We start from the raw sequence: 14,719 nt of genomic DNA, 5'->3' as shown, positions 1-14,719 counted from the left end.
GCTGATCTTGGGCTCGCCAGCTTCTGCAGCTGCATGAATTGGGAGAGGCCTCTAACCTGATCCATGGACTTGGGACGTTCTAGCCTCTACAATCACGTGAGCTGTTTCCTTGATGTAAATCTCTATATATATTTATACTGGTTTTGCTTCTCTAGAGAACCCAGCCTAAGACACTTACCAAGTATGACGTCCTTCTCCAGGGACTGGTCACTCCTGATAACATGTCTAAAGTAGGTGAAATAAAGTCTTACAATCCTCACTTCTAAGGAGCAGTAAGGCTGTACTTCTTCCAAGACAGACTTATTTGTTCTTCTGGCAGTTCTTGGTATATTCAACATTCTTCATCAGCACCAAAATTCAAAGGCATAAATTCTTCTAGCTTCCTTATTAATTGTTCAGCTTTTGTATGCCTCTGAGGTGACTGAAAATACTATGGCTTGCATAAGATGCACCTTAGTCCTCAAAGTGACATCTTTGCTCATTAATACTTGAAAGAGGTCTTTTGCAACATTTGCCCGAGTCAATATGTCATTTGATTTCTTTCTTGTGTGTGTGTATGTGTGTGCGTGTGTGCTTTAAATGAAAGTTCACAGAGCAAACTAGTTTCACATCCAACAATTAATACACAGATTGTTTTGTGATATTGTTTGCTATGCCTGCAATGTGTCAACATTCTCCCCTTCTCTACTCCAGGTTCCCCATTTCCATTCATCCCATTTTCCTGTCCATTCTTGCCTTCTTATCTTTGCTTTTGGGAAGGTGTTGTCTGTTTGGTCTCACTTGCATGACTGAGCTGAGAAGCATGTTCTTCACGTGTGTTATTTGTGTAATCTTTACCTGAAGGGTGAACTTAGGGAGTGACTTCCATTCTGAGTTAAAAGGGAGTCTGGGGGCCATAATCTCGGGGTTCCTCCAGTCTGTCAGACCAGTAAGTCTAGTCTTTTTTTGTGAATTTGAGTTTTGTTCTATATTTTTCTCCTGCTCTGTCCGAGACCCTCTATTGTGATCCCTGTCAGAGAGATCAGCAGCAGTAGCCGGGTACCATCTAGTTGTTCTGGGCTCAGGCTGGTGGAGGCTTTGGTACATGTGGTCCATTAGTCCTTTGGACTAACATTTCCCATATGTCTTTGGTTTTCTTCATTATCCTTTGCTCCAGACAAGATAGGACCAGTAGACGTATCTTTAGAAGGCCGCTCCCAAGCTTTTAAAACCCCAGACACTACTCACCAAGTAGGATATAGAACATTTTATTTATGGACTATGTATGTCAGTTGACCTAGTTGTCCCCTGAGACCATAGTCCCCAGCCCTCAACCCAGTAATTCGGTCCCTGAGGGTGTTTGGATGTGCCTATGAAGTTTCTGTGACTGCCTTGGTCGCATTGTGCTGACTTGCCTTTAGTGTGTACTATCTTTCCGTTCACCAAAGTTACCACTTACCTACTATATAGTTAATGATTTCCCCTCTTCACCCCTCCATCCCCAGTAACTATCAAAGACATGTTTCTTTCTGTGTGTAAACCTTTTTTTGAGTTTTATAATAGTGGTCTCATACAATATTTGTCCTTTTGTGATTGACTTTTTTCACTCAGCATAATGTCCTCTAGATTCACCCATGTTGTGAGATGTTTCAAAGATTCATCATTGTTCTTTATTGTGGCATATATTCCATTGTGTGTATGTACCATAATTTGTTTATCCATTCATCTGTTGACGGACACTTAGGTTGTTTCCAACTTTTTTCTATTGTGAATAATGCTGCAATGAACAAGGGTATGCATGTCTATTCGTGTGATAACTTTATTTCTCTAGGATATATTTCTGGGAGTGGGATTGCTGGATCATATGACATTTCTATTTCTAGCTTTTTAAGGAAGTACCATATTGTTTTCCATAGTGGTTGTAGCATTTTACATTCCCACTAGCAGTGCATAAGAGTTCCAACCTCCCTGCAACGTCTCCAAAATTTGTTATTTTCTGGGTTTTTTTTTGTTTGTTTGTTTGTTTTAGAGTGCCAGTAATGCAGAGTGAGAGGGTATCTCATTGTAATTTTGATTTGCATTTCTCTAATGGCTAGTGATCATGAACATTTCCTCATGTGTCTGTTAGCTGCCTGAATGTCCTCTTTGGTGAAGTGTCCATACCCTTCGTCCATTTTTTAATTAGATTATTTGTCTTTTTTATTGTTATGGTGCAGCAGTATTTTATAGATTTTAGAGATTAGACTCTTGTCAGATATGTTGTAGCCAAAATTTTTCCCCATCTGTAGGTTCTCTTTACTCTTTTGGTGAAGTCTTTTGATGAGCATAAGTGTTTAAGTTTTAGGAGATCCCAGTTATCTAGTTTATCTTCTGGTGTTTCTGCACTGTTAGTTATGGTTTGTATCCTATTTATGCCATATATAGCTCCTAATGTTGTTCCTATTTTTTCTTCCATGATCTTTATAGTTTTAGATTTTATATTTAGATCTTTGCTCCATTTTGAATTAGTTTTGTGTATGGTGTGAGATATGGGTGCTGTTTCATTTTTTTACAGATGGACTTCCAGTTTTCCCAGCACCATTTGTTAAAAAGACTGTCTTTTCCCCATTTAACGGAACTTGGGCCTTTGTCAAAGATCAGCTAACCATAGGTGGATGGGTTTACTTCTGGGTTCTTGATTCTGTTCCGTTGGTCAACGTGTCTGTCATTGTACCAGAATCAGGTTGTTTTGGCTACCTTACCTGTATAGTAGGTTTTGGCAAGTGTGATTATGATATGTCTCGGTGACTTTCTTTTGGAGTCTATCCTATATGGGGTTCACTGAGCTTCTTTGATGGTCAGTTTTTTGTCTTTCATATTAAGGAAGTTTTCTGCCAGCAAATCTTCAACAATGCTCTCTGTGTTTTCCATTTTCTCTGCCTGTTCTGGAATTCTGATCACATGCAATTTTTTGCTCTTGATTGTGTCCCACTAGTTCTTGGATTTTCTTCAATCTTTTCTCTGATTTTTCCTCAAACAAGGCAGTGTCTAAGGATTTGCTTTCAATCTCTCTGATTCTGTCTTCCATTGTTTCAAATTTGCTCCTAAAACCTTCTGTTGAGTTTTCCATTTCTGAAATTTTGTTGTTTATCTTCTGGATTTCTAGTTGCTGTTTTTGTATGATTTCTAATTATTTATTTTGATGTTTTGTTCTTGTATTATTTCCCCGAATTCTTCTATTGCTTTGTCTTGTTTTCCTTGGTTTTGTCTATTTTTTCCTTGGTTTTGTTTGTATTTTCCTTGATCTCTTTCCTAATCTCTTACAAAGCCCTAAACATGAGTTTTTTTAATTCCATATCATGTAGTTCCACTGCCTTTTCTTCTACCAGAAGGTTATCTAATTATTTATTTTGGTCATTTGTTGGAGCCATCTTGTCCTGCTTTGTTATATGTTTTGATATTGTCTGCTGTCTCTAAGACATTCAGATATTATTTTCTTTATTTATTGATTGTATGTTTGCTTTTTTGTCCTGATTTTTTTTGTTTTTGTATCTCTGAGTGGGCGGGCCAGGAGTGCTTTGTTGTCTGCTCATCTGTAGACACAATAGCTCCCACCACCTTTTCCATATCAGCAGGGCAGGATGCTCAGCTGTGATGCAGCTGAGCAGGGCAGATGGGTAGGGAGGGCACAGGGTGAGGCTGATGGGTAGGGAGGGCACAGGGCCAGGACTCCCAACTACATGGTGTCTGTACAGGGCTGGTGGGAGGGAGGGATGCAAGGCTGGGTCACTCAGATGTGGTGTAACAGAACTAGCCTATGGGGGTGAGAGGAACAGGGCTGAGTGGCTCTGCTGCAGCACAGTGGAGCAGAGCTGGCGAGAAGGGAGGGGTGAAGTCTGGGTCCCACAGCTGCAGGGCAGTGGGGTGGGAGTGGTGCAGGGCTGGGTAGTTCAGCTATAACTCAGCGGGTGGAGCTGGTGGGGAGGGATGGTGCTCAGGCCTGGATTGCTTGGCTGCACAGAGCCAGCAGGGAAGGAGGGGACATGGGGGTGGGTTGCTCAGCTGTGCCGTAGCAGGGCAGATCTGGAGTGTAGGGGGAGCCCGGGCTAGGACCCTCAGCTGCAAAGAAGTGGGGCAGAGCCAGCAGGGAGGGAGGGGGCGTGGGTACAGGGCCGGGTCTCATGGCTGCAGTGTACCAGGGTATGGCTTGTGGGGTGCCAAAGGGGAGAGGGAATGAGAGGGTGTACTTGGGGGAATGAGGGGATGTACTGTGGGCCCCCAACAGTCGAGTCTGCTGGGGTGAGGTAGTTCTTGCCACTACTCACCAGAAGGTTGGGGGTTGTAGAACTGTGCTCCTCTGTTTACTATGTAAGCGTGTCTGGGCACTTCCTCGAGCTGCAGCCAGCAAGCGGGACCTTACTTCTCTCTGGGTGTGTAAGCGCCTATTCCTCTATCTTCTATTGGGAGTTCTGTGAAGGTGATTTTCTGTGCTGTTTGTGTGGGGTTTTTGGCTTTATCTCAAGATGGCTGTGCTGTGCCATGCTAGTTGACAGGGAACCTCCACTCCATACCTCTACTCGTCCACTGTTTTTGATCAGTTTCTCCTTCTCAGTGGCTTCTGATCTAATACTTTACCCTTTCATTTAAAGTTCATGTTTCTAGGATTAATATCTGTATCTGTTTTACTTGGTTTTTCGAGTCTTTGTTGCAGAGGGATGGCTTGGTGTGTCTGATTAGTCCGCCATCTTGCTTCCACCCTCTCATTGTTTGATTTCTTCACTGGTATTTCCATGGGCATTAATTGTGGTTCCAAGTAAAATGAAATCCTTGACAACTTTTATCTTTTCTCCATTTATCATGCTTATTGGTCCACTTGTGAGGATTTTTGTTTCTTTATGTTGAGGTGTAATCCATACTGAAGGCTGTGGTCTTTGATCTTCATCAGTAAGTGCTTCAAGTCCTCTTACTTTCAGCAAACAAAGTTGTGTCATCTACATAACACAGGTTGTTAATGAGTCTTCCTCCAATCATGATGCCCCGTTCTTCTTCATATAGTCCAGCTTCTCGGATAAGTATGGTGAAAGGATACAATCCTGACACACACCTTTCCTGATTTTAAATCATTCTGTATCCCCTTGTTCTGTTTGGACGACTGCCTCTTGGTCTATGTACAAGTTCTGCATAAGCACAATTAAGTGCTCTGGAATTCCCATTCTTTGAAATGTTATCCATAATTTGTTATGATCCACACAGTCAAATGCTTTTGCTTAGTCGATAAAACGCAGGTAAACATCCCTCTGGAATTCTCTGCTGTCATCCAGGATCCATCTGACATCAGCAATGATATCCCTCATTCTATGTCCTCTTCTGAATCTGGCTTGAATTTCTGGCAGTTCCCTGTTGATGTACTGCTGCAACTGCTTTTGAATTATCTTCATCAAAATTTTACATGCATGGGATATTAATGACTTTGTTCAACTGTTTCTGCATTCTGTCAGATCACTTTTCTTTCAAATGGGCACAAATATGGATCTCTTCCAGCTAGTTGGGCAGGTAGCTGTCTTCTAAATTTCTTGGCATAGACAAGTGAGGAATTCTAGTGCTGCATCTGTTTATTGAAACATCTCAATTGGTATTCCCTCAATTCCTGGAGCCTTGTTTTTTTTTGCCAATGCCTTGTCTTAGGCTGCATTCTAGAGAAGCAAAAACAGTAAAGCCTATAAATAATATATACAGAGAGATAGAGATCAAAGAAATGGCTCACACGATTGTAGCTGGAATGTCCCAAGTTCATGGATTCAGATAGAGGCTTCTCCAGATTCACGTAGCCACAGGGGCTGGGAAACCCAAGATCAGCAGGTCGGAGAGTAGGGCTCCTCTCAAAGCCTGTGATGACTGACGAATCCCAAGATCAGCAGATAAGCTGATAGCTCAAGTCCCAAGAAACGGAGGTCAGATGAACAGGAGGCAGCCGCAGAATTCAGAGCGAGCAAAAAGTCTGTTTATAGTCAGATGCAGGTCACACCCCCAAGGAAACGTCCTTTCAACTGATTGGCTGCTCACAATAGATCCCATCATGGGGATAATCACATATAAACACTGAGAATCGTGGCCCAGCCAAGTTGACACACAATCTTAACCATCACAGCCTTCACTGCAGCTTGGACTTCTTCCTTCAGTATACTCAGTTCTTGATCATATGCTACCTCCTGAAATGGTTGAACATCCACCAATTCTTTTTGGTAGAGTGACTCTGTGTATCCCTTCCACCTTCTTTTGATGCTTCCTGTGTTGTTCAATACGTTAATATTGCAACTAAAAGCTTGAATTTTTTTCTTCAGCTCTTTCAGCTTAAGAAATGCCAAGCATGTTCTTCACTTTTGGTTTTCTAACTACAGGTGTTTGCACATTTCATTATAATACTTTACTTTGTCTTCTTGATCCACCCTTTTAAATCTTCTGTTCACCTCTTTTACTTCATCATTTCTTCCATTCACTTTAACTGCTCCATGTTCAAAAGCAAGTTTCAGAGTCTCTTCTGACCTATGGTTTGATATTTTCTTTCCTGTTTTTAATGACCTTTCCTTTCTTCATCTATGATGTCCTTGATGTCATCCCACCACTGTCTCGTCTTCAGTCATTAGTGTTCAATGTGTCAAATCTATTCTTGAGATGATCTCTAAATTCAGGTGGGATATACTCAAGGTCCTTAAGCAATGGAGATAACATTGTTCCTATCTCAGAGGACTGTTGTCATGGTTAAATAAATTACTAAATTAGTATATAATGCCTGTCATGCAGTAAGCACTCAATTAATATTAGTTATTTTTTACCTAGGACCGTTTGGTAGCATGGTCTCTGGTGGTCTTGGTGAGGCTTCAGCTTCAGCCTGCCTCCCTCAGCCCCACCAGTTTCACTGCAGCACCTTTTGGGTTTATGTATGATTGCTGGACTCTGTGACCCCAAAGCAGCTCTTATACTCCTCCACATTGATCATAGGACCCATGTGTGCCCTCCCCTGTCCCCACCCCCAGCCCTTCTCTGCTTCCTGGATACAGAAAGGACTCAGTACACACTGCAATTTCCTGAGCCCAGGTTCTTTGACCAGCCTACTGACTTCAGAAATTGATAGATGGAGAAGTAGATTTTTGTCATACATCAGGGGAGAACCACATTCTGCCTCTCCTGCACCCCAAGATTGCCAATGGGTGGAGTATTTGCCACCCTGTAGCTCCCTAAATGCTCTCTCTTAGACCTTCTCTGTCCGTCCCAGCTCACTTTCTGTACCTTTCTGAAGGCAAAGACCACCAGGCCTGCAGACCTCTGATGGAGCAAATGACTACTAGCTGAAAGGTTGGCAGTTTGAACCTACCCAGAGGTGCCTCAAAGACAGGCTCGGCAATCTGCTTCCAAAAGGTCACAGCTGGAAAACCCTATGGAGCAGTTCTACTCTGCACACTTGGGATCACCATGAATCGGAATCAACTCGATGGCAACCAGCAACATCAAACCTTTATGCAGACTCTGAGGGTCCCTCTTCATTAACAGTTCAGTAACATCATCTGTCTATTTTTGGCCATGAGTCATCTCCAAGGTGATCCCTGCATGTTTCTTTTAGTGGTTGGATGTGGGAAAGACAGTCAGATAATAACTCTAGGGAGCAGGCAGGGACCTCAGACAGTATTTCTTACCCCTTGTACTACTCAAATTTCACATCTGTATCCACCTACGTCTACATACCTCAAAGAGCTTCCTGCATTTTTATTAAGCCTTATGATTCAATATTCTGACTTTAACATACTTCATCTCTCCCAGAATATCTCCATAAATTAAGAGTGATTTTTATATCTTCCTCTTGTGTTTGTGAATATTGAGAAAGGAGTGGCCCAAGGACTTACCCAAGATCACACAGCTTGTTCCAGAATAAGATCTGGACCTTCTGGTTCTGGTTCTGCTTCTGGACAGCAATTCCTGAATCTGACTGTTTCAAGAGAGAAAGGTTTCTCCCTCCTTTAGGGAGCCAGCTAAACAAGGAAAAAAAATAAGACTGGCTTCCAAAATCTCTCTCCACAAGGCCTAAGAGCATAAGGCTTGGAGTGATAACCATGCAGATTCTCCTACTGATATTGACTGAATGCCATCATGTGCTAGGAACTGTGCAGGCCCTGGTGCTGCCACTGGGTGCTAACATTTCTCCAGACTGTGAGACCACATAGGTAATGACCACAAAAAAAAAAAAAATCCTGTTGCCATCAAGTCGATTCCAACTCATGATAACCCCATGTGTTACAGAGTAGAACTGCTCCATAGGATTTCTTGGCTATAGTCTTTACGGAAACAGATCACAAGGCCTTTCTTCCGCAGCATCACTGGGTGGGTTCAAACTGTCAATCTTTAAATTAGTAGTTGAGTACAAACCATCTGTGCCACCTAAGGACCTTCTTGTAAAGACCACAGCCTTCATAAAATACCATTTTTTAAATAGTAATAATGAGTACTGGAGCGAGTCAACAGTACCAGTCTGTCTCACTTTGCTAGGGGTGGTAAAAACAAAAATGACCTTTCTGGAAGGCACTTGTACTCCACAGGTCAAAACACTTTAAGACAATGTCCCAGGAATCCCTTCAGCTATTATCGTTGACCCTCTCATGTCATCTCAAATCACACACCTGACTCAAACCTCTTCAAGAGCCAACTCAAATTCCCTGACTCCACACCTCTGTGTTACTCCTGTTCTGGCCTGCTTGTTTGTATTCGATTTTTCCTATTACAGTTGACATTGAGTCCTAAATTTCTTTTATAAAATTTTTATGTGGACCCCTCTCTATTCTTCCCAGTCCAGACATGCTCCAGTAGGACACCACACAAATTACCACCGCTCAGATCTGAACACATGGCACCACTTACGTAGCTGTTACTGTCATTAGGATATCAATGGTTCAGTGAATAAGAAAATAAAAAGAATCTGAGGACTTCAGATCTCAAAAGGCTCAGATCATTTATTTAGGAAAAAGACAATAGCTTCATCAACTAGTGCTGAAATAGACTTTGTACCTGTAAACCCTTTGCTGTCAAGTTGATTCTGACTCATAGTGACCCTATAGGACAAAGTAGAACTACCTCATAGGGTTTCCAAGGAACTGCCAACCTTTTGGTTAGCAGACTGAGCTCTTAACCACTGCACCATCAGGTCTCCTTGTACCTATAAACAGCCCATAAATCCCACCTTCCATGCAGGTTGCCCTTCTTTGCACCTTTTTAACCATATTACATTTAGGTGCAAGTGTTGGGGCCTGAGTAAGACCAGCTAGGGACAGAAAAGGCCTTAAACTACAAGTTATGTCCATTAAAAAATTTGTCTAAAAGAAGAATGGTGCGAATGTTATTTGACTCCTCCTAATCTGTCCACTTCTAGCTGTCTTTCAGATCAGTCAATTAGAACTAGAATCCTCAGCACCCGCGGTAAGAGACCAGGCCGCCCGGCAGATGACCTCATCCCATAAGTGTTTCCTAGTAACTAAAATCACCGGACATACGTCATCGAGCCATGACAGAGCCCATTTCCGAAGTGAGAAGTCCGTCAGCCACTTCTGTGCCAGAATTCTACCCCAACCCGTTTTTGTATATCCATGAAGTTAACGGATATGTATGACTTCCCTTTTCCTGCGTGGTATAAAACTGCACTCCCAGCCCTTTGTTCAGGGAGACAGTGCTTTCAGAGAGGATCCCCCCTCCTCTCCTCACTCGCCATGAGTAATAAACTATGCCTTGCTTTAAATCCTCTTGACTCTTAGTTATTCTTAACTAGAGTACAAGCAGTGAACCCATTGCGTTTGGTAAGATGAGTAGGGCATAAATGTGACTTTCTCTGTCTACCCCTCTCTTAGAATGTAGATAAGGGTCTGAGCCCTAAGAGCATGCCCTGGAGAGCGTCTGGCCTTCTCCACATAGGAGGTACTGCTGTATGGGGTAGGCTTTCCAAGTCCCCATGAACATGGCCCATGGCCAGGAAGCCAGAATTCAAGTCTAGAGACCTGGGTTCTTCACTTCCTGGCTGTGCAATCTTAGGCAAGTCATTTCACCTTTCTAGGGGTCAGTTTCTTAGACTCCGACAGGTATAAGAAGTTCTTCTCTACCTCCCTCCGCAGTGGTGAGGATCAAATGAGATCATCCACGTGGGCAACCTTCACACTCTGTACAGCCTGACAAGGTCCCCAGCCTTCCAAGCAGAGTCTTGCAGGCTTCATTCAGCCTCTCCTCACCAACCCTGAGGAGGAAATGAGGACAAGGAGCAGTCTACCCTATTGACCTCGGTTAATGTAGAGATGCCTGCCATCTTTAAGGTGCAGGAGGCCCACCCTCTACTGTGGGTCTCTCTGGTGCTCCCTTCCTCCATGCCTTTACTTGATATATAAAAGAAATTCTCTATAATGGATATCACAAGGATCCTGGATCAGCAGAACCAAGACCATAACTATCAGACACAGCAGCAAGGGACCCACAGCAGGAGAGACTCACAGTCTAGAATTATAATTTCACCAGACCATGAATTCCTTGAAGGCAGAAACAGCAACTTATTTTTCTTTGTATTCTCCAGGACTAGTAAAGTACCTGGTTCATAATAGGCACCTACTTAACTTTTGTGGAAGGAATGCCGCCGCCTAAAACCTAAGATGTATGAGAAAGGTGAGAAACTTTGGAGGGAGCAGAGGATGGAGGGTAGTTATCAGGCACTATCCCACCCATAGTGCCTTGGGGGTGGCAGAAAGAGAGGAAGGAGGTTTGCAAACCAGTGGTACATGTGCCCCATTTGGTGCACCTTCCCTCAAGGTGAGTTACTTTACCCTCCTTTCTCCCTGGTCATGATGATAACTTGGGCCCCCTATGGTTAGTTTAATTACTCTAATTTGCTAACACCACTCCCAGGTAATTCTGGGCACCAGCACATTTCCATCATATCGCCAGCAATACTGCAGTCATGGGTTTAACCTTCTCCTCCTCCTCCCACTCCCCAAGACCACCTGTGAGGTCACTGTCTACCCCTCAGACATGTCAACCCTCTCCTGGACCCCTGGCCCCAAGCACAGCCGTTATAGCTGAGTCTACTCGGTACACTGAGGGGTAGGTAGGCTGGAGAGAAGCTGTTAAGTTGTATTATCGCCCAGATCTGTGAGACCACATATCCAGATGCCCACACATGGAAATGAGATAGTCCTAGCAGTGCTCTTCGCACTAATAGTCTTATCCTGACTGAAAAGAAGACTGTGTTTGTGTGTGAAGACATATGTGCGTGATTTTACAAATTCCTGCACATGTTTGTATGAGAGATTTTTACTCCATGACTTCTACCATATGGATAAATATTTGTGTAATTTTATGGCTTGAATTTGAGGATCAGTCTATACAGTGTATCTGAGTGTCATATGTAAGAAAAGAAGTAGATGGCAAAATGGAAGACAAGAGGTAGGAGATACTAAAGGAAAAAAAAAACAGCAATCAGGGACAACCATTAAAGAGATTGGAAACAATCAGTTTGGGTGAAAGAATGAAGAAATGAATACTTTCACAAATCCATTATGAATGCGTATATTAACATATTCCTTTTGGAGCACAGTCTGCTGAGATGTTAAATGTACCTTTTCTTCACTGGTAAATTTACTTTCCAAATCTACCAAGAGAAATACTTGCATATATACACAAAGAGAAATGTGAAAGAATGTTCATTGCAAAATTATTTGTAGCTGCAAAAGTTAGAAACGACCTAAATGTAAATTAACAGGAGAGTGCTTAAGTATATCGTAGTTTGGTATATCAATACTCATAAACACTGTGCAGTAGCCAGAAAGAACAAGAAAAGTCTTTGCACCAAAATGGAAAGATTCCTCCCACCCTCCAAAAAAATTGTAGAATTTGTATGGATTGTATCATATAAGCAACAAAAAAGAAATATTTATGTGGTTGTTGTTAGGTGCCCTCAATTCAGTTTTTTGACTCATAATGACCCCATGTAATAGTAGAATGGCCCCACAGAGCTTTCTTGGCTGTAATCTTTACAGAAGCAGATCACCAGGTCCTTCTTCCATGGAGCCTTTGGGTGGTTTCAAATTGCCACCCTTTCAGTTAGCAGCCGTGCACTTAACCATATTCACCACCAGGGCTCCTTTTATCTATATCTATTTTGTAAACATATAGGACATACAGACCAAAATGACAATGGTGGTTACCCCTAGAGAAGACGGCTGGAATTCAAGGTAGGGAAAGAATATCAAGGGGATCTTTTGCTTTATGTGCTGTTTTGAATTGTTCTACAATGGAATTGAATTTCTGTAATACTTGTGTAATTACAGATTTTAATTTTTTAAAGAAAATAGCAGAGAGTTCCAGCAAAATGGCGCACTAGGGAGAAGCACCATGCCATCCCTCCACAGCAAAAATCCGAAAAACTAAGCCAAACAGAGAATACAACAATCCTGAAACCCTAAAACATCAAATGAAGAGATAAAGAACTCAGCCAAGCACCAAAAGGACTGAGAAAACTGACAGAGAATGGAGAGCGAGGAGAGATTCATACAGAGGTCCCCTACCAGCTAATGCAGCGTGGATCTGCCATCTTGGACTCCTATCGGAGACCAGCAAACGTAGTACAAGAAAGCAGCCTCACAGAGCGTCCAGCGGGAGACAAAACAACTAGTAATTTGCGATATACGCTTTCCCACACCCCATCCTTCTTCACCCCCACTCGGCCTCCTCCGCTTCCCATGGCCACAATCTCTTGTCCAGGAAACACCAGCTGCTTGGATTCCACACACCTGAATGGGCCGGCTCAATGAGTGCCATTTGTTGGCTGCGGGTGTTGCTTTTTTCTCTGCTTCTTTTGATTTCTTCCTTACCTCTCACCACCTCCCCCTCCTTTCGCTCAAATACCTGGCTCCGAGCGCCATCTTTGCTTCTTCCTGAGGGGCTGAAGAACTCCAGTAATTTGTGATATATGGTTTTCCACTCCCTATGCTTCTTCACCCACACTCAGCCCCCTCTGCTTCCCACGGACAAGGTCTCTTGTCCGAGAAACACCAGACTGCACTAGCTGGCTCTCTGAGTGCCATTTGTTGGCTGCTGGTGTTGCTTTTTTTTCTGCTTGTTTTGATTTCTTACTTACCTCTGACCACCTCCCCCTCCTTTGGCTCAAATACCTGGCTCCGTACGCCATCTTTGCTTCTTCCAGAGGGGCTGTGGAGCTCCGTTCGAGTGTGGAGCTGCTTCTCTGTCTGGGCTGCTGCGCTGGTGGGATCCCGGGGCTTTTGTTCATTTGATTGCTTTGAATTGTTTGTTTGTTTTCTTTTCCTTTTCTTGAGTTGGGAGCCCTTTCTGGCCAGGCGGTGCTGCGTGGCAAGGAGAGCTCCCCCTCAGCTTGCACAGACGTGCAGAGGGATCTCTGAGGGCATTTCTTTTTTTGTTGGTTCCTTTTTTCCGTTTTTTGGGGGGCCTTTCTTGTTCTTTTTCTTTTTTAATTTGTTTTGTTTTCTTTTCCCTCTTTTTCCCTTTTTGTCTTTCTTCATTGCTCAGTTTCTCGTCTCTCTATATCTTCCTTCTCTTTCTATTCCCTAAATAACTGGTGTTGTATACCTCTACGTCTTTTAGCCAGGCTGTACTGCAACACCTGAGAGCGATTTCCCCAGACCTCATAGCTGCACTGGTGGGATCCCTGGGAACTTTGCAGGTCTTTAACCTTTCCAATTTTTATTTATTCATTCTTTTCTTTTCTTCCTCTTCCCCTTTCTGTTTTTCTCCATTTCATAGTCTCTCATCTCTCCACTCCAAAGGCAAGCTCCACTAGCATTCTTTTTTGTTTGTTGGTATGTTTTTGGCTCCTGTTCCTCTCTCCTCTCTCCCATATCCATCTTAGCTCCATACATAACAATTTCCCAACTACATCCTGCCTACCTGCACTGTGTGCTTGACATCACACTACCAAGCAGCACAGGCATGGCCTACTGGAACCTGCCCTGCACTGATTACTGACCCGCTCTGGTAGCTGTAGGAAGTGTCACAAACAACCCATCCCAGTAACTCCTCTTAAGCTAGACCTGCTCCGCCGTACCATATCTGAGTGACTGACCCTGCCAATTGGAGAAGGAGGCGAAAAGTATTGTGCCCACAGAAGAGCAAACAACAAAGAACACACAGTCCTCCTGCTCAGACACAGTCAAATTTTTTTAAACAAAGGGATGAAACAAACAAATCTACAATCAATAAATGACAAAAATAACTACTGAAGGCCTCGAAGACAGCAAACAATATCAAACCATTTACAAAAACAGGACAGGATGGTTCCAGTAGGCATCCAAAATAAAACACCCGATGACTCTCCAGTGGAAGAAAATGCACTATAACTATCTGATAGGGAATCCAAATCTCTAATACTCAGAATTCTCCAAGAGCTGAGGCAAAAAGCTGACAAACATGAGGAAAAAATAGACAAATTCATGGAAAATACAGACAAAAAAATGGAAGAATTCAGGAAAATAATTCAGGAACAAAATGTCAAAATAAATTCACAGCTAGAAATTATACAAAGACAACAATTAGAAATCCAAAAGATAAACAACCAGATTTCAGAAATGGACAGTGTCATAGAAGGGCTGAGAAACAGATTTGAAACGGTGCAAGACAGGATCAGTGGAATTGAAGACAAACACTTGGATACAACTCTGTTTGAGGAAAACTCAGAAAAAAGAACAAAGAAAAATGAAGAGACCCTGAG

Source organism: Trichechus manatus, unplaced genomic scaffold (genome assembly GCF_000243295.1).
Source record: "Trichechus manatus latirostris isolate Lorelei unplaced genomic scaffold, TriManLat1.0 scaffold00091, whole genome shotgun sequence".
NCBI classification, from domain to species: Eukaryota; Metazoa; Chordata; class Mammalia; order Sirenia; family Trichechidae; genus Trichechus; species Trichechus manatus.
Note: the sequence above shows the minus strand (reverse complement) of the source record.